Source organism: Solanum stenotomum, chromosome 9 (assembly GCF_019186545.1).
Source record: "Solanum stenotomum isolate F172 chromosome 9, ASM1918654v1, whole genome shotgun sequence".
In the NCBI taxonomy this organism is placed as follows: domain Eukaryota; kingdom Viridiplantae; phylum Streptophyta; class Magnoliopsida; order Solanales; family Solanaceae; genus Solanum; species Solanum stenotomum.
Genome location: NC_064290.1, coordinates 15,287,323 through 15,307,216, shown reverse-complemented (window position 1 = coordinate 15,307,216; position 19,894 = coordinate 15,287,323). Strand labels below are relative to the sequence as shown.

General features: G+C 30.6%; 1 protein-coding gene and 1 pseudogene across 1 annotated transcript in view; one reads left to right on the top strand and one right to left on the bottom strand.

The window, feature by feature from the left end:
* The window catches only part of LOC125876796 (oligouridylate-binding protein 1-like), a 377,725-nt gene that overhangs the window by 145,616 nt on the left and 212,215 nt on the right, over positions 1-19,894 (bottom strand). The window lies entirely within an intron of this gene.
* Positions 17,585-19,894, top strand: part of LOC125876820 (kirola-like) — a 16,517-nt pseudogene continuing 14,207 nt past the window's right edge.

Genomic DNA, 19,894 nt, shown 5'->3' with positions numbered 1-19,894 from the left:
TTAGAAGAATTGGGGGAATTCATGGATTCTTGAGGAATTCATAATAAAAAAGTAAATAATCATTAATTTGATCATAATACAAAGCAATTAAACCATTAGAAACATTTTTGAAGTGAATGCATGACTTGGAGTAAAACCCTAGTTTTTGGGTAAAGTTACAAGTTTGAAATTGAGATTGGAGGGACTCTATGGATGAAAACTATCCATGGATCAAAGAATACCATGCCTTAGGTGAAGAAATCCAACAAATTCGTGTAAAAACGCCTCCTTCTTCTAGCCCTAACTTGATCTTCTTCTTTGGAGTTCTAGAGAGAGTTTTTGGGGGAAACTTAGTTATGGATTTAGGTCTTGGGATTTATGAGGTGTAAGGGTTAGTTAATGGCTTAAAAACCCTTATATAGGTCTATTAAAATAATATAAATCGACCCTACAATAAATTAACTAAAAAGGAAATTACTTAATAGCCTCCTACCTTGGCCGAACTTGGACAACTTGCAGGCATGACCCACGCCCATGACCCACGGACCGTGGGTGGGTCTACGGGGCATCCTGCAGGTCCGTAGGTGGTGGTCTACAGCTCCTCAATTTGGCTCTTGACTCACGACACCCATCCACGGGGCGTGGGTCCACCTACTGGCCATAGGTGCCATCCGTAGGTGGCCCTTTTTGGGTAGTTTTGGGGTCAGGCTTTAGGGTCCTCCTCAAGGACCCTTGGTTAGTCCTTTTTTTTGTGGGGGGGGGGGGGGNGGGGAATACCTTGATGTTTAGCCCCTAAACCTCTCATTCTAAGTTCGAGATGTAATTTTACGATTTTAACCCACACATCAACCTCTAAAACTCTCACGTAAGGCTCTAGTTTCACCTACTAGTTTTTCGGGTGTTACACTTTTGATATTTTTCTTTGGAAACATTCATTGAATAGTTGGACTTCGATGTGTTCAGGGCCTGGTGATTCGTCATCAATACTTTGATTATGTACAACTACAAAGTATCAAGCATTCTAATTTGATTAAATTAAAGCGTTTTGATTGGATGCTCGGGTTGAACCTCTGCGACTACCTTGGGGAAGTAATTATAGAAAATATTGTTTAACGCCTTAGGTGACTCAATATCTTCCAAATCAGTTATCAAGCTAAAGGCTGACGATGTTTCCCCTACTTCTTTGGTGAAAATTCCAGTAGACGTTTCATCAAACATATAGTTCACATGGCTTGAGCGTTTATTGATGGAAGTGTCAAATAGCTTCGAATGGATCTCAACATTTTCTTCAAACAAAGGAGAATCAATCTCTCAGCTAAAGACTGTAACAACACTAATCTCTACATCTTCTACTATAACATGTTGACACTTGTCCTCCATTTTTTTTTATAGTAAAGCTAAAATATTGGTATTGGGCGTCCACAATAAGAGACTTTGCATAGGTTGTTTCTGAAAATGCAAGGCTAACTTCTCCTTAAAATGATTCTAATTAAAAATTGTTTGTTGCGGAACATCCAACAGAACCATTCGAGGGACTCATCATTAAGATATAAGGAAGGAAAAGGCAGTTAAAGTTCCTTAGAGAAACCTACTGATGTGAGGCCAACAATATATAGTTTTAATTATTATTTGTCTCACATTTAGTATTTCTATTTATTTTTTTTAGAATGGATTTTATGGATTGTGCTAAATAGTGTATTTTATTTGTAGAAGTAAATTGATATAAGATGAAGTTTGAGGCTAAACGAATTAAAGATGAAAGATTATAGAAGGAAATCGAGCAGACAACTTAATTGATTAAATTGGATATTTTATTAATATTAATATATATTCAAATATTCGTAGAAATCAAAGAAAGCCAATCCAATTGATCATCAGCCTTGCTACCACGTGGCACCAATTGAAACACTACCAAATTGTTGAAGGCGGCGGAAGTCGCGTTGTTGAAGTCGGTCAGTGTATACGCAAAAATCCAATTCTTTTTAGTTTGGTTTCTCACTTTGTTTTAGGCTCAATTATTTTATTTAGGATTTTTTAGATCTATAAGTAGTCCATTAATAATAATTATTGAGAGGGCATCAAAAGTTTTTAATACTTTAGGGTTCTTTTATTAGACATTAGTAGCTAAAGACCCCTTGTTCTGCAATTATAGCTATGGGTAATTGTTGAACATCGAAAGTTTGAATTAATGTTAGTTATCGCTTAAATTACTTTTGTATTCTTGGTTTAGTATTTCATGCTTGATCACCATAGAGATAAATATATTGTCTATTCTTGAATTCGAGAGACGGTGAGGTAGATACACCAAAAGATACAAAGAGCTCGATCTCTCTTGCCTATCACTTGCTCAGATTCGTGTTCAGGATTGACACCCGGATGAACACCGAGTTTGATTACAAAACTAGATGAAATATAAATGTTTGTCAATTGAGTTCTATCTATCTCCGTTCAACGATGTAGTTAGACAGTCGATTGGAGTAGGCAATTAGAGGTCGAGATATCATAATCATAAAATAAACCATGTAAATCAGTAATTTGATAACCTTAGTTAATTCATTACATGAGAAGTGACATATGAAACGTTATGCATGTTGCAACTATGGAATTATCCTACTTATTGTAAGTTATTTTATTTTATTTTTGCATTCTTAATATTCAATTATAAATTAAACTCTTTTGGCACGCTTGAATAAACAATTAGACTAGTATAATTTAGTAATATATTTAATTGACAAGTCATTTGTGTTTGATAATCCATCTATTTTAGAGCCACTATATTACTTGTGTGATCATATACACTTGCTTGTGCAATTGGGAGCAATAACTAGGAAAGTGATGTATTGCTCTATCCAATAAATCTAGTCCTTTGGATCACTGTCATCATTGAATCGATTAATACCACCACTGTCATTACAATATGTCAATGAAAGCACCACTGTAACAACTCAAGTTACCAACAAAACAATGTTAAGTATTATAACCATTGAGAACACAAAATACAGTTGAGAAATGAAAACAATAAGCTAATAACAACTAATAGTCCTTAAAACAAAATTGAAAAGGTTAAAGGGGAAGAAGATTAGACAATAGATATAGATAAAAGGGGATGAGAAACTCAACTAAGAATAGAGATGAGAGAATCAAACTCTTTACTCAACAATGCGCATAATTCCTGAATCACATATCACAATTTTTTATGAATTCGTTTTCATTCCCACTACTTAATCCGAATTTCAAATTAACCTAACTGTATTGCTTGTTCTCGGTCTAATTTCTTTTGTCATCTCAATAACTACTTATATAACATTGATATCCATATTGGACGGAACTTGGTTCATAAGAGGATGACTAATTTACATTGACAATAATTTTTCATATTTTCTTTCGCGGCTTTAACTAGTATACACTATAGGTGGATGACTCTTTTACACTGATAGTGATTGTTCATATTTTTTTCTCTTTTTCCTTTTTAAACACTCATTAATTACCAAATCTCCTACATATATTTTTTTTTCATTTTTTCTTTATATTTTCTTAAACACTCACTAATCTGCAAATCCCCATCTTCATCTCCTTCTATATTTTCTAAACAGTGATTTAATTCTCCTAGTACTACATCCAATTCCTTCCCTTATTTTGCTTTAATAAATTAACAAATTTCTAGTTTGTTGATATTCCGCAAATGTCATTATTGGAACCAATTTATTGAAGAAGTTCTAAAAATATTTTCTCTCTCTCTTTCTTTTTTAAGATGATTAATCGAATTAGAATTATCATTGTCACTACTATTCACAATTTTTTTTTAAAAAAATTGAATGAACTAATTAATGAAAGGAAACACACTTCTGTTGGTATATGGATGCACTTATCAAACATCATTCACGTTGAATTTATTAAGCACAATTTTTTTAAATTAAATTTAATTTATTGGAATATCGAATTTCTGTAAATTAAATCAAGTTTATTCTATATATTTCTATAATTTGAAATAGATAATTACGTTGATGATTCTCTCAAATTTCATCGTGTATGCGAGTGATTTGCTTCTATGGGGTTGAATAAAGAATGTTATTGTAAAACTAATTACTATGAAGACGAGCAATGAATATTCATTATTTTTGGTAGAAAATAATTAGAGTCCAAATTGTCTTAGACTACTATTTTCTTATTTATATTTAAATATAAAAAAAATATTGAGAATTTATCATTTTTGACAATGTTGAAAAGTCATTCAATCGGTAGTGGATATTTACTCAATTAGTTAGAGCATCGTGATGAAGAATATAGTAAAGAGAAGACCTTTGTCACGCCTCAAATCTACACTCAATCTCCAAGCGAATCCTTGGCCCGACTCAATACTCAGCGGAAGACTTACTCAACAATATAGGAAACCCAAATGCTAAACTCAACTCATAATGTCTCATTAATTAGACCATCTCCAACCTCATTCTATTTTACTCTCCATTCTCTATATTTGGAGAGTAAAATAGAGAATTGGGTCTTCAACCATTCTCTAAAAAGCTCTCTATTCTCTATTTCACTTTTTTTATTATTTTAATATTATTTCTATTATTTGTAACTAACATATTATTTTTCATATAAGGCTATTAAATAAATTTCTAATATTCGTAATTCTTTTTAAATATAGTACACCATTTAAAAAAATATATTATTTAATATATATTACTTTCATCCGGAATTAACAATATTTTAAATATTTTTTTTTCAATTTTCATCACTTTAAGAGATAATTTGATATTAGTCCACTAGCGCTCCTGTCCAGAGCGAAGAGAGGGCGAAAAAGCGCCGCCGAAGCTATTGATTTTCACTATGAAGAGTGCACAAAATTTAAATGATAAAATGAAAATTTTAATTTAAAAATAAAATACAGGACATAATAATTTAAATACAAGATAACAATACAATACATAACATAATAATTTTTAAAATCACAACAATAATTTAGTAATCTGGTAGGTCATTCTCATATTTAACAATATTCGGAAAAAAGATAGTGTATGATCTAGAGAATTATTGTGTTTGTGATTGCGATTGTGCTTGTTGATTTCTTTTTTTCAATTTTTCGTAGTTGTTCTTTAAAATTTACAATAAAATATAATTTTAAAAAAATTATATTACATGAAAAAGAACGGATTTATATTCTGAAATAATAAAATGAAATAGAAATAGAAATAATAATTTAATATCAAGGATAGAGAAGAAAATTCTTTTTTAGAGAGTAAAATAGAGAATTGGGTTGGAGTTGATTGTCTGAAAAATAGAAAACTTTATATTTGGAGAGTAAAATAGAGTGTAGGGTTGGAGATGCCCTAAAAATAGTTTAACTCAAAACTATCTGAAATACTCAAATGAACATAAGTGTTCAACTCAAAGTCTTTAAAACATCAACAAGGGAAATGGGAAAAAGACTCCTCAACCATTACTGTCTATGAAGCCTCTAAATACTATGATGAAAGTCGGGACAAGACCCACGACATCCTAACAATACTGAAATCTAAATGTGGAACCCTTCAAAAGTAAGGAGGCTCACCAAAGCTAACTAGAAATGCAAGTGGTATCAACGGAGCGCTTGTTGATGACCTTGAACACCTGTATGTGCATCATGAAAATATGTAGGTCGAATGACGTCAGTACATTGAATGTACGAGCATGTAAAGGAAAATGCTGATACATAAACATATATCTGAACTGATAGAAAATGAAAGACATACTCACCTCATCTCAACTCAACTCAACTTAATAGGAAAGCAATGATAATAAGATGCAATATATAAAACTTTTAAAACAGTAGACAATTAATAGCTCAAAATGTATAAAAATACAACAATGAACTCTTTACTTTTATTTAGGAGATTCTCTAACCGACAACCATCACTATGAGCTATATGATGATACAACGTCTCGCCCACGCTGCCAGAACTTTCCTATACCTTCTCGGGGTATAAAATGCCTCAACTAAGTGGATCCACTAAGCTATGCTTAAAAGCAATAAGGAATCATCTGAAAAGTATGATCCTTTACCCATGTTGGCATACATGGTTTATGAGGATTTTGAGTTGTCTGAATTCATCTCATATCGATGCTCAATACTACTCCCAATAATATATAACTCATGCTCATATGTTTTAAAACATAACTCTTCCTCAATTTGAGACAATTACTCAAAAAATCCTCTTAAAAGTGGTAATGCTCAAGACTCATCATAAACTCATTTAGAAATCAGTGTTTCTCTCTTTTTAATGTGAAAGTGTTTACATACTTGGGAATACTTAGTTCCCTTATACGTATTTTGAATCAAGAAACTCAACTCTCATCATTCTCATACTCATTTACTTAAGTTATAGATAATTGCAAAAGACTTCTCAAAATAACTCAACAGAACGCTTTTGAACTTTCCTCTTAATTTTACCGTGATTTGAACATGCAAATTTAAGAGTTATGATTAGGATATATAGGATATCTCAATGACTAAATAAGGCTTAGATAGTTAGGACGCAGGGCGCCAGGCCTCAAACTACTGAAGGTAGTTTGGGGAGCACTGCTGGCGCCGCGCGCCAGGCCCCAAATTACTGAACAGTATTTTGGGCACACTGCTAGCGTGGCGCCCTATCCCCTACTCAGTTTTTTGACAAATATTTCTTGTTCAATTCAAGACCTAACTCATCTAGAATCTAATGATTTCCTTCCAAACTCGTTTGGATTGATAAACCCAACACAATTAATCAAATACCCACTCAAATTTCATCAAGAATAACACTCATTCGCAAAACCCTCACCTCAAGAACTCAACAAGACTTCATCGTTAAAGAAAGAAGCTAAAACTTCAAGAACTTCTCAAGAATTCAAATTCAAACAACTTCAAAAACAAATTTATGGATGAATTCACATGATTGGCGTGAGGGCGAACAAATCCAGAACTATGAATGCTTACATACCTCGAAGAACACTTGTTCTTTGCGAAATCCCCAAGTTCTAGAAAGAATGCTTGAAACCCTTCTCCTTTCTCCTCTTGAACTTGCTCTAAAATTTCTAAACGCTTTTGGAATGTCTAAAATTGACTTAGTCTGATTAGACCCCTTAACTTTGGATGTGGGTAGGCCTTTAGGGGTAAGGAAAAGACCAAAATATCCTTCCTTAAAACGGATGAAATGCCTTAATTAGAGAGGATCTCAAACAGGCATAACTTCTTCATCCGAGCTCGAAATTTAGCAAACTCGGCGGCGTTGGAAAGAGGTACTAAAAGTTATGGTCGTTTGAAGTTGACCCAAAACTCACAATTGAAGAGTAACTTGTACGAATCTCAATTTAGCTCTTTCGAAGTCCGAGGTGTTACAAACTTTTAGACTTCTTATTTCTTTTGAGTTTTTCTTTTAGATAAGTGTCAAAAACACATTTAAACTATTCCCTTTTTTTAGTTTTATATCTAAGTTATTGAGAGTGTGAATTTCATACCTAAACTATCACTTATTAGTTTGAGAAACACGCCTTAGTGGTGTCAATAATGCACTCTTTCTCTCTCTCTTTTATTTGAAAAAACCTTGACACATGACATTTCACATGGATAAAATATTTCACTTGACAAAAATTAAATAATAAACTATTAATATTAATTAAAAATTAAATATTAAAGTATTACTATCCAAAAAAATGATTTTTCTAAAATAAAATTTAAATTATTTTTCTTACCCCACTCCACCGCCTCCTCCCCATATCCCCTCCCCCCTCCTATAAAATATTTTTAAAAAATTCATACTCTCCCCCTCCCCCACCCAAAAAAAAAAAAAATCACCCAGTCATCCCCTAAAAAAATTGATATTATTTTATTTTAAAAAAATAAAAATTCCACCCCACCTAAAAAGATATGTACATATATTTTTAAGAATTTTTTTCTACTTGTGTATCGAATATAACATAAATAAAAAATTTATTCTAAAAAAATTCTTACAGTTGCAAGTAAAATATATTTTATATATGCATATATTTAACACAAAACGAAAAAAAGTTTTGGAAGCGGAGGGTTGGATGGAGTGGGTAGAATTATTTTTTTAAAAAATAAAAATATCTAAATTAGTATTTGAGGGGGGAGGGGGGAAGATAACTTAAATACTTTTATAAAAGAAACTAAAAAAATGTGGGGGTGGGGGGAGGGGATACGGTGAGGAGGAAGTGATGCAGTGGGGTAAGAAAAATATTTTACATTTTATTTTATATAAAAATATTATTTTTTGGATAATAATTTTTAAATCTTTAATATTAACTAATACTAATAATTTATTTAATTTTTGTCAAAGTGAAATGTTTTGTGTATGTGGAGTGTGATGTGACAATTTTTTTTTATAAAAGAGAGAGTATATTACACACACCATGATGAGAGTGTTATAAAACATAGAAATTGACTCGATCCCTATAAATTAGAATTTGTATCTTTTCTCCGAAAGATAGTCATTTACTATAGTATAAATATTTTTATTACATTTTTTGTGATTTCATTACTATCATAAGCAATTATTTAAGTATCAAAAAATTAATATTTGATCATCATAATATAAGTGCTCTTATCGTCAAATATAAATTTAATATAATTATTATCTTTAACTAACCGAATTTAGGGGTAAATAGTAGCCACTTCAAAATTCAAATGATCTTCAATTTTAATCACACACGTTTCTTTTGGGAAAAATTAGTAGCATACCACTAAAATAGTAGCATTCCACTAGTAGAAGTGGTTGAAACATCACATCCCCTTTCAAATAATTGTTATGCAAAACACAACGCGTAATAATAGGCCTTTAGCCTATACTAGACAATGTCGTTTTATTAGAAAAAATAAGGCATGTATTGGTCTTGTGTAATATTAGACTATAATATTTTGTTTGGTATTCTTTTTTAATCTATATATAACTAATATTTGTAATAGCCATACACTCTATTGTGTGTTAAAGTGTGTATTGCTAATGTTGAGTTTTAAAAGGTGTGAAAGGAAAATGAAGAGTTGAAACTTTTATGAAGAGTTGTGACTTTTATGAAAAGTTGTGACTTTTATGAAGAGTTTTACTTTTATGAAAAGTTGCGACTTTTAGGAAGAGTTATGATTTTTATGAAGAGTTGCGACTTTTATGAAAAGTTGTGACCTTTCCGAAAGATTGTGACTCTTCCAAAGGTTTGTGACCTTTTCGGTAAGGCAAATAGGAACCTTTCCACACTACCCTTTATTTTCTATAAATTCAAGGATTTTCTCTCATTTAAAAAAAAACAAATTTTTCTGGGCTTCTTCTACTACTACTAAATCTAGTATTCTAAGTATACTTTACTGTCGTTGAGTGGTTCGCTGACACCGTGATTTTAGGTACCGATACACCGGCGAGTAAGATTGTTCTATCCTGGGAGGATATATTCCATTAACCTTAGGTACTTGAGGGGAATAATTTCCTTAAGGGGACACTGTGCATTCAGTGGGTTCGATTTTCTTTCTTTGAGAAAAATATTTTTATATTGTTTCTAATCTGTTTCTGATTTTATTTTCTCTACTAGTTTTAATTATCTAGTTTGAAAATACACTTTAACATTTATTGTTTCTTACATAATAAGTCGATGTTATACTTTTGATTTTCTATAAACTTCACTATTATATAGAAATAAATTGTACAAAAAATATTGTCTTTATTGTTAGTATTTTAAATACTAAGTGGTATGTCTATTTGCCATAGAGGAAAAATACTAGTGACTTAGAGTTTGTGATTTTGTACCTCTAGTGAATGAACTTTGATATTGTGTAAAAATTGTCATATGAAATTGAAGCACTATAATTCTTTTGTAGAATAATATTTTCAAAAATGGTTTCATGTTGCCAATGACACTTTGATAGCATGAGAAAAAAAATATGTGAAAAACTATTTTCAAATACTTGAAAAATATTTTTGAGATCATATTTAAAATGTGGGGGGTTCTTTGCTTATGACAAAGATAAAATTAGACTTAGTGTCTAATTTAAACAAGATATGAAATTCGATGATACTTTTGTATTATGTTAGACACTCAAAATTCTTGGAATATATTTGATATTGTGGTCGTTGAGTTTCTCGTTTACTAGTATATGGTATGACTAGTATGAAACTACCAAATTATATGTATACTTGTTCAAAGTGGTTGAGTTCTTTTATGAAAAAGTGTCACTTAAAATGTTGTGATTTTTCATGAAAAGATATGTCTATTAAATATAACTATTTGTATAGACATGAATATTGGTGAATAGCCATTTGTCATGTTTTGTAAAAGAAGCATTTGGACTATATTGCCTTTATTAGACCCGATGAAACTTTGTTCATGAGGTAGTTCTATAACAATCAAATTGAAAGTTATGGAAAAGTCCTTCTGAAAAGGACATTTGACAAGGTGATGACTCTAAACAGTGCTTGTATCACACAAAATTGTAAGAAAGAGGAACAAAATATTTGTGAGAAAAAGCTACCTCGCGGAGAGCTTTTCAAACTCAATATTTCTATTTGTTCTTACTTGCTTGAGTCAAACTGTTTGTGACATGAACACTTGGGGCATTTCAATTACAAAACCTTGTAAGAAAAACTGATCAACTTAGAAAGTTTTGTCTAACTTTGAGTGCAATAAATAAAAAAGTCAAGTTTATGTGGAATCTAAGTATGATGAACATTCTTATAAATTTGTTGAAAGGAATTCTAATCCCTTAGAGTTGATTTACACTGACATTTGTGATATGAAGTCAACACCATCTCGTGGTGGAAAAATGTATCTCATAACTTTCATTGACAATTGCATTAGAAACGACTATGTCTATTTAATGAATGATAAGGATGAAGCAATAAAAATTAATGTCTAGACAATATAATATTGAAGTTGAAAATCAGTAGGGAAAAAGATAAGAAATGATAGGGATGGAGAATATAAATCTCATTTTGCAGAAATATGTTTGGAAAGTGAATTTATCCATCAAACTACACCCTATTCACCTCAATCTAATGGAATTGCAGAATGGAAAAAGAATCGAACTTTGGAGGAAATGATGGCTACATTACTTATAAGTTCAGGTTTACCATAAAACTTGTGTGAAGAAACTATCCTTACAGCAAAAGGGAACAACAAAAAGTTACTTTTTAAAAAAGAAAGCAATAAAAAGTTTTGTTTATTCAAGACACAATCTATTCCATATGAGAAATGGAAAGGAAGGAAATCCAACTTGAAATATTTCAAAGAGTGGGGGTGTCTAGCCAAAGTCCAAGTTCCTATTCCTAAAAGGATTAAAATTGGACCTATGACTGTGGACTGTAAAATTAGACTTGAGTAGTCTAGTGAAGGGTCTAAAAGACCTTGGAAAGAAAAAAGGAGAACGTACTTAAAAAAAAGATTCAAAGGCGTAGTAAATGTCAAAGGACATATACTTCCTTCGAATATGATTTTGTAACATTTCTTGTGTCTTCTGCAGACTCATCCTTTTGGAAAGATGGTGTCAATAGTGAGATTGATTCAATCTTGAGCAACCATATTGGAAGTTAATTGATTTTCTTCCAGAAAATAAACCTGTGGGTTCAAAGTGAATCTTCATAAGGAAAATGAAAGTCGATGGAACTATTGTCAAATACAAAGCAAGACTTTTTGTCAAAGGTTGTAGACAAAAATAAAGTTTTGATTTTGTCGACACATACTCGCCAGTAATTAGAATTACATTCATTCGGATGTTAATTGCATTAGTTGTGGTATATGACCTTCAAATTCATCAAATGAATGAGAAAACAATTTTCATAAATAGAGAATTGGAGGAAGAAATTTACATGGAACAACCCGTTGGTTTTGTGATTCCTAGTAAAGAAAAGAAAGTGTGCAAACTTGTTAAGTCACTTTATGGACTACAACAAGCACCCAAACAATGACATAAGAAATTTGACCAAACTATGTTGGTAAATGGATTTAAGAATGATGGAAGTGATAAATGTGTTTACATTAAAATCACAAGGTCATTGTTTGTTTATATATTGGTGATATGTTGATCATCAGTAGAGACACTAGTGACATAAATGCTACTAAACATATGCTAGAAAGCAACTTTGATATGAAAGATTGTGGAGTTGCTAATGTGATCTTAGGTATAAGAATCCTTAGAACTCCAAGATGTTTAGCATTGTCACCGTCTCATTACATTGAAAATGTACTTGACTAGTTCAACTATTTGGATTTTAATATTGTTAAGACTCCAATAATGTGAGCTTTGCACATCAAAAGAATTAAGGTGAAAGTGACTCACAATTGAATTATGCTAGAGTATTGGGAAGTTTGATGTATATCAGAAAGAATACGCGATCAGATATAGCATGTGCTATTAATAAACTGAGTCGATTCACGAATAATCCCAATCAAACTCATTGGATGACAATGAAAAGAGTTTTGGGATATTTAAAACATACTCAAAACTATGTCTTGCATTATACAAATATCCTACAGTACTGAAAGGATATAGTGATGAAAATTGGATCACTGAGATCAAATGAAGTAAAATCCACGAGTGGATATGTATTTACTCTTGGTGGAGGAGCAATCTCTTGGAAATCTTCCAAAAAGACATGTACCGCTAGCTCTACAATGATCTCTAAGCTAGGTGCTCTAGATAAGGCAGGTGAACAAGTTGAAAGACTCCAGAATTTCTTGATAGATATTCTTTTTGGTCCAAACCTTTGTCATCAGTATGCATATGCTTTGATAGTCAAGATGCAATAGATAGGGCATGGAGCATGATGTATAACGGAAAGTCTCATCATAAAAGACATAGAAATGATACCGTTAGAAAACTACTCTCTAGTGAAGTTATCACAATTGACTATGTAAAGTCAAAGGATAATGTGTCGGATCCACTTAAAAAAAGGCCTAACTAGAGAGAAAGTTGAAAGATCATCCAAGGGTGGGTTTACGGCTTATGACAAGACATAATGGCGATAACTCTATCTAGTAGACTGGAGATCCCAAGAGCTAGATTCAAGGAGAAAAACAAAGTTGTGACTGACGGTTCGGCATTATCAACCAACTCAATCCATTCCCATGATGAAGACAATGCTCAGGAACAAGGATACAACATTAAGGCTTGTTAATGAGTTAATAAAGCCTAAAGTTTTCAATGATTTGCTAAGTTTGGCAGGTTTGACCAAATAGTGTATCTATGCGATAACACATTTAGAAATCACCTATGTGAGTGTGAAGTGTAAGCCGCTTCAAAGAGGATGATTGTCAAAAGCCCATCTCTCTATACACTCATGAAACCAGGAGGTGTTCATGGCTAAAAGGAACACAACCGTAAGAACCATAAACGGTAAAGGGTTAATTATGTGACATATGGTTGTCTAGGTATACACCAAAGCTCAACGGTTCAAAGATATCGCATCTACCGATTGACCGAGTATATCCAACATATTATCACTACGGAAAGCCCAAGGGGAAACCTACTTATCCATATGCAATTAATTCTTGCTTGTAAAGTACACATACTTGTCCATTTCTTTGTCTTGGAGTCATTCTCCATTCATGCGGGGGATTGTTGGGTTTTAAAAGGTGTGAATGGAAAATGAAGAGTTGCGACTTTTATGAAGAGTTGTGACTTTTATGAAAGATTGTGACCTTTCCGAAAGATTGTGACTTTTCCAAAGGTTTGTGACCTTTCCGGTAAGGCACAATAAGAACCTTTTCACACTACCCTTTGTTTTCTATAAATTGAGGGATTTCCTCTCATTTAAAAAAAAATAATTTTTTTGGACTTCTTCTACTACTACTAAATCTAGTATTCTAAGTGTACTTTACTTCCGTTGAGTGGTTCGCTGACACCGTGATTTTAGGTACCGATACACCGGTGAGTAAGATTGTTCTATCCTGGGAGGATATATTCCATTAACCTCAGATACTTGAGGGGAATAATTTCCTTCAGGGGACACTATGCATTCAGTGGGTTTGATTTTATTTTTTTTGAGAAAAATATTTTTATATTGTTTCTAATATGTTTCTGATTCTATTTTCTCTACTAGTTTTAATTTTGTAGTTTGAAAATACTCTTTAATATTTATTGTTTCTTACCAAGTTCTTTAAAGTTTTGTTCTAAGTATCTTAGGAATACATGATGAACAACAACTAATACTATGGATTTCTAGGTATTAACAATATTATGGTTTTAATGCATGCATTAGTATGAATAAAGACCCAATTGCTCCTCAAAACCTCTTTTTATATTATTTTTTTTCCACCATAATAGTGGAGGATATATTAGTAAATAATTTTTTTATGCAATGCATGTTATTTTTAATGCATCGAACCAAACAATGCATAAAAATAATCTATGTATAATTAATGCAAGCATAACTAATACATGCATTGTTAATGCAAGCATAACTAATACATGCATTGTTAATGCAAGCATTAGTGCATTACTATTATACTCTATTTAACATTATTATTATACACTCTACAAAATGATTCCAAAAGGCCAATCTATGAGCTCAATATTATAATTTTAAATATATTTATAGATATTTATTAATTTTTTAGAAAAAAATAATTATTTATATTTTTAAATAATTACGATAGAAAATGACAATAGATATAGTATCAAATCACGCGTGTATTCTTTTTAAAATTTTCTATCTATAATTAATTAAATTAAGTTACATATCATATTAATTAATGGCCCTAATATTTTTATTTTATTCCAGAATGTGTTCTTATATATTGATTGGTTATACAATTTTCTTAAATAAATTACAATTATGCATTTGCTATTTGTGTCATCTCTTTGTAAATATTAATCTACTTAAATTCATTTGCTTCTCTAATTATATAAGTTATATGTTCAGAATATGATCAATTTTAAAAAGAATACACGTGTGATTTGATACTATATTTTTATAACTCAAAATATAAAATAAGCAATATATTATAATTAGTTACATTTTGATTTGATTAATTTTAAAGTATAAAATATTTTACCATCAATTTAGTAAATTGGACCGAAAGAATACTTATTCCTTTTTAAATATCTGATCATTTTATTTATTATGTTTTATTTTTATGCTCCTTAATTAGATTATTTATATTTAATTATTGATTACACTTTTTAATTGATTTTAAAAATAATAAATATTTAAATTAAACTAATTATCTTCATCAGTAAACATGGCAAATAGAGTAAATTTCAAGGAACAATAAAATACTTTTTCCATTCACTTTTACTTGCCATATTTGGATTTAGCATATCTATTAAAAAGATAATGATTATCATAGCTATTTTACCACACTACTCATACTAATTGATGGGTAGTATTATGTCTTGAAAGATAATTTAGAGAATAAGTAATTAATGGTAATGATAAAACATAGTAAAAAATAATTATTTTTTATAATTGACAAAATTGCCCTTGAATGGGATACTGGGATAGGGATATTGGATGTGTGGAGAAGATGGGTTTTAGGATAAAAACATTCTTAAACTATGACCAAAACCTAAAGTACATCCTTCTATTATTATAGTTAACAAAAAACATCCCTTAGCTAACTCAAAAGTTGCAACAATCATCCTTCCGTTTAGTTTCTGTCCAAAACTAACAGCCGTTTACTGCCCCAGCCCCGACGACCACCCACCCCAAATATTTCTATTTCTATCCTATCTTATTGTCTTTTGACCTGCAGCAGAATTTCTCTGTCATTCTGAAAAGCCTAGAGCTTTAGGGCAGAAAACCCATATGCTATGCTCATAATCTTTTTTCTTACCAATTCAAGACCTATAGTTTTGACACGATTTGTCTTCTACCGTATATATAGTAGTGCTTCACCAATCAAGGCAAAAGTCAAGTTCATAATCTTTCTTTGTCCAATCGTACTTTAATTGTTTAATGTAAGTGACGAGTGTGATAAATTAATTCCTACTCTTCATCTTGATCTACTTTATCTTGAAAGAGGTAAATATATTTTCTAGGGAAACTACAAATAACCATACAATAACAAAGATCTGCTAAGATAGTGTTAAAATGTCCTTATCTGTTATATAAAATGATCCAAAAAGATTGAAAGTATTGGTACTGCACAAAATAATATAAAATTCACTAATTGTTTCCATTATAAATCATCACCACTTGTTTTGATTAAAATCTCTGGTAGCTTTTAATGAAAAATGGAAAAGAAAGAATAAGCTTTGTGTAATATTTATTTTTTGAGCAGGAAACTGAAGAAATAGGTCTACACAATTGTGCATAACTAAGTATTTATCTGATTAATTTCCTTCCATTGTTGAAAAAAGAGAATATGAATGCTCTTACATGTAACTGAAGAAGGTGTAAGATGATTGCGCNTATGCTATGCTCATAATCTTTTTTCTTACCAATTCAAGACCTATAGTTTTGACACGATTTGTCTTCTACCGTATATATAGTAGTGCTTCACCAATCAAGGCAAAAGTCAAGTTCATAATCTTTCTTTATCCAATCGTTCTTTAATTGTTTAATGTAAGTGACGAGTGTGATAAATTAATTCCTACTCTTCATCTTGATCTACTTTATCTTGAAAGAGGTAAATATATTTTCTAGGGAAACTACAAATAACCATACAATAACAAAGATCTGCTAAGATAGTGTTAAAATGTCCTTATATGTTACATAAAATGATCCAAAAAGATTGAAAGTATTGGTACTGCACAAAATAATATAAAATTCACTAATTGTTTTCATTATAAATCATCACCACTTGTTTTGATTAAAATCTTTTAATGAAAAATGGAAAAGAAAGAATAAGCTTTGTGTAATATTTATTTTTTGAGCAGGAAACTGAAGAAATAGTTCTACACAATTGTGCATAACTAAGTATTTATCTGATTAATTTCCTTCCGTTGTTGAAAAAAGAGAATATGAATGGTCTTACATGTAACTGAAGAAGGTGTAAGATGATTGCGCGGGAGGGAGACAGATAGAGAAATTAAAGGAGAAAAGAGATGCGGTTTTTAGGTATATCGTTAGTTTTTGACAGAAACTAAACGGAAGAATGATTGTTGCAACTTTTGAGTTAGTTAAGGGATGTTTTTTGTTAACTATAATAATAGAAGGATGTACTTTAGGTTTTGGTCATAGTTCAAGGATGTTTTTAGCCTAAAACTCTGGAGAAGATATAATAAACTTGGAATGCCACTTATGAATTTGTTTCCTTACTTTCACTAGAGAAGACATTTTTCTCATTTTGAAGGACCTTGTTTTTCTAGAGAAAATGTTTCAAAATATTTTGACCAACCAAGAAAGAAAAAATTGGATCAAACACAGTATTTTGCTAGATAACATATAAATGCTCTTGAGATAATTAATTTTTTTTTTTACTTATTTACCAAACATTAGAAAATAAGTAAAAAAATCACTTGTTCTCATTAAAAATATTTTCCTTTATACCAACCATCCCTAAGTTGAGATTTTGATAATTGACAAAATTGCCCTTGAATGTCCTTGTCCTCAACTTCACATTTCTAGAAAATATATATAATCACTTGTCTATATATTGTTGAATAATCATTATAAAGGATCAACATTTCTTCTCTATATAATTTTTCCTTTTGCTTTGTAAACCTTTAATTAGTAGTATTTGGTTATATAGAAATGGGTCTAAAGTCGGTGTTGAGTGTCAAAAAAGAAGTGAAGGCTAACAAGGATGTGTTTTTTGATGTCTTTACACATAAACCACATCTTGTCTCTACTATGTGCCCTCTGCATGTTCAAGGTTGTGAACTTCTTGAAGGTGTCTTTGGAACTGTTGGCTCCAAAGTTTCATGGACATACAAACTTGGTAAGTCAAAATAATATTCATGATCATGACAAAGTCATTTTAGTACTCTACTTATTTATCAGAAAAAACTCTCCAAGTTGCTAATATTATTATTAACCTTCATATACAATAACAATAACAATAAAGTGGGATCTTGAAAGACTAGAGTCTACACAGTTTTTACTACTATCTCAAATGTAGCGATTGAGATTGTTTCTGATAGAGACCTAAGCTAAAGGAAAAACAATTCAAAGCAGTTCAAAAATTTAAAAGAAATGATGAAAGCGAAAGCAAAATAAAGAAAAACACTACAATCAAATAATAATAGAAATCAAAGCACAAGATACACTACAACAAATTAGATTAAGTGGGACAAATAATTTCATCATCTATAAATCATGTTTCGTCACTAAAAATTTTGTGTGACGAAGAAAATTTCGTCAATCAGTCATCACTAAACGTGTCACTAAAACTATACAAAGACGATTTAGTGCTTCGTCGCTAAAACTAATAAATTAACTACAAAAAGAAAAATCGTTCCCAAATGCATAAACATTTGTGACGAATTTATTTATCATAAAAAATGTAACATTTTTTGTAGTTAATAGTATGTTTTGTCACTAAAAAGGTTATTACTACCGACAAAACTATATCGTCGCTAATTAATTAGTTCAATCAGGGACGACATCAATTGTCTCTAAAGTTATATGTATTTCGTAGTTGAAAAAATATAATATCATCACTAAAGACTATTTTTTATATACAAAAAAATATTTTGTCCTTAAATGTATAAATTAGGGACAAATTTATTATTATAAAAAAGGTTAATAATTTTGTGATTAAATCTATCATTTTGTCACTAAAAGTGTTGCTTTTACCGACGACATCTTTTGTCACTAAATATTATCATAAGTAGTGACAATTATAATTGTCACAAAATAAATAAAATTATTCATATTCAACAAAAAAGGGTACTACGATAATACATTTTTTGACACAGAATGTAATCAAGTTGTGATGAATTAATTTATTTAATGACAAAAATTTTTGTACCAAAATTCACCCATGATCATATAATAAAAATAACTAAAATTATACTAAAGAATAATATCTCATTACAAACTCCTTAAATAAAAGTAAAATATGTCCAATGACAAGAAAATCTAACTAAAATATATCAAATATTACTCCTAAACAAAGACATATAAGTAAAAATTCCTTCTAAAGTATCAATAATATGGTGACACATAGCTTGCAATCAATCTTGCTTCAATTCTCACCTTTTATACCTGTAAAAAGAAAGAGAAAATAAAATAAAGATTTATATTGAGATATTCATATTAGATTCAAAAGTAAAATATGTAACACAATTTGTCTTTCATATGTTGTAATGCCTAGTTTATAAGTAATTTTTAATTTACAATATAAATTTTATCATTACAAATTTAACATAAGTGAAAGTTTATGAAGTATATCATCACAAACTACTCTATATGGCAACATAAACTTCATCATTCATGAAACTGCTAACTATTAAAACATAATGTAAAAACTACAATCCAGTAAAATTATAAGTGCAAAATGAACAAAAGAACATAAAAACCCCACATAAAACCATAAAAACAGTACCAAGTTCATATCTTTAACAATTGGTCTCCTAAATAAAGAAAAAATAAAAAGAAGACTAAGTTGTGATTAGGCCTCATATGGTATAGTCTCCAGTAAATTACTGAACCACAGAGTGTGAAAAATGATAATAAAACATAGCCAATAAAACTTAGATCTACATATTCATTAAAGATTAACCAGTGATTATGTGAATATAGGGTTACCCTACTAAAAAAACAGTGAATACCGACCTCCGGAGGTCGGTATTCCCTGAAATACCGACCTAAAACCGACATCCCAGCTTAGGTCGGAAAAAGCTTGGTCGCTATTCAATACCAACCTCTGGAGGTCGGTTTTTATTTTATGTCGAAATATTCATTTTTTTAAATTCCGACCTCTGGAGGTCGGTATTTTTATTTTTGTAATGTTGAAATTCTGACCTCCAGAGGTCGGTATTTTTATTTTTGTATTTTTGAAATTCCGACCTCCG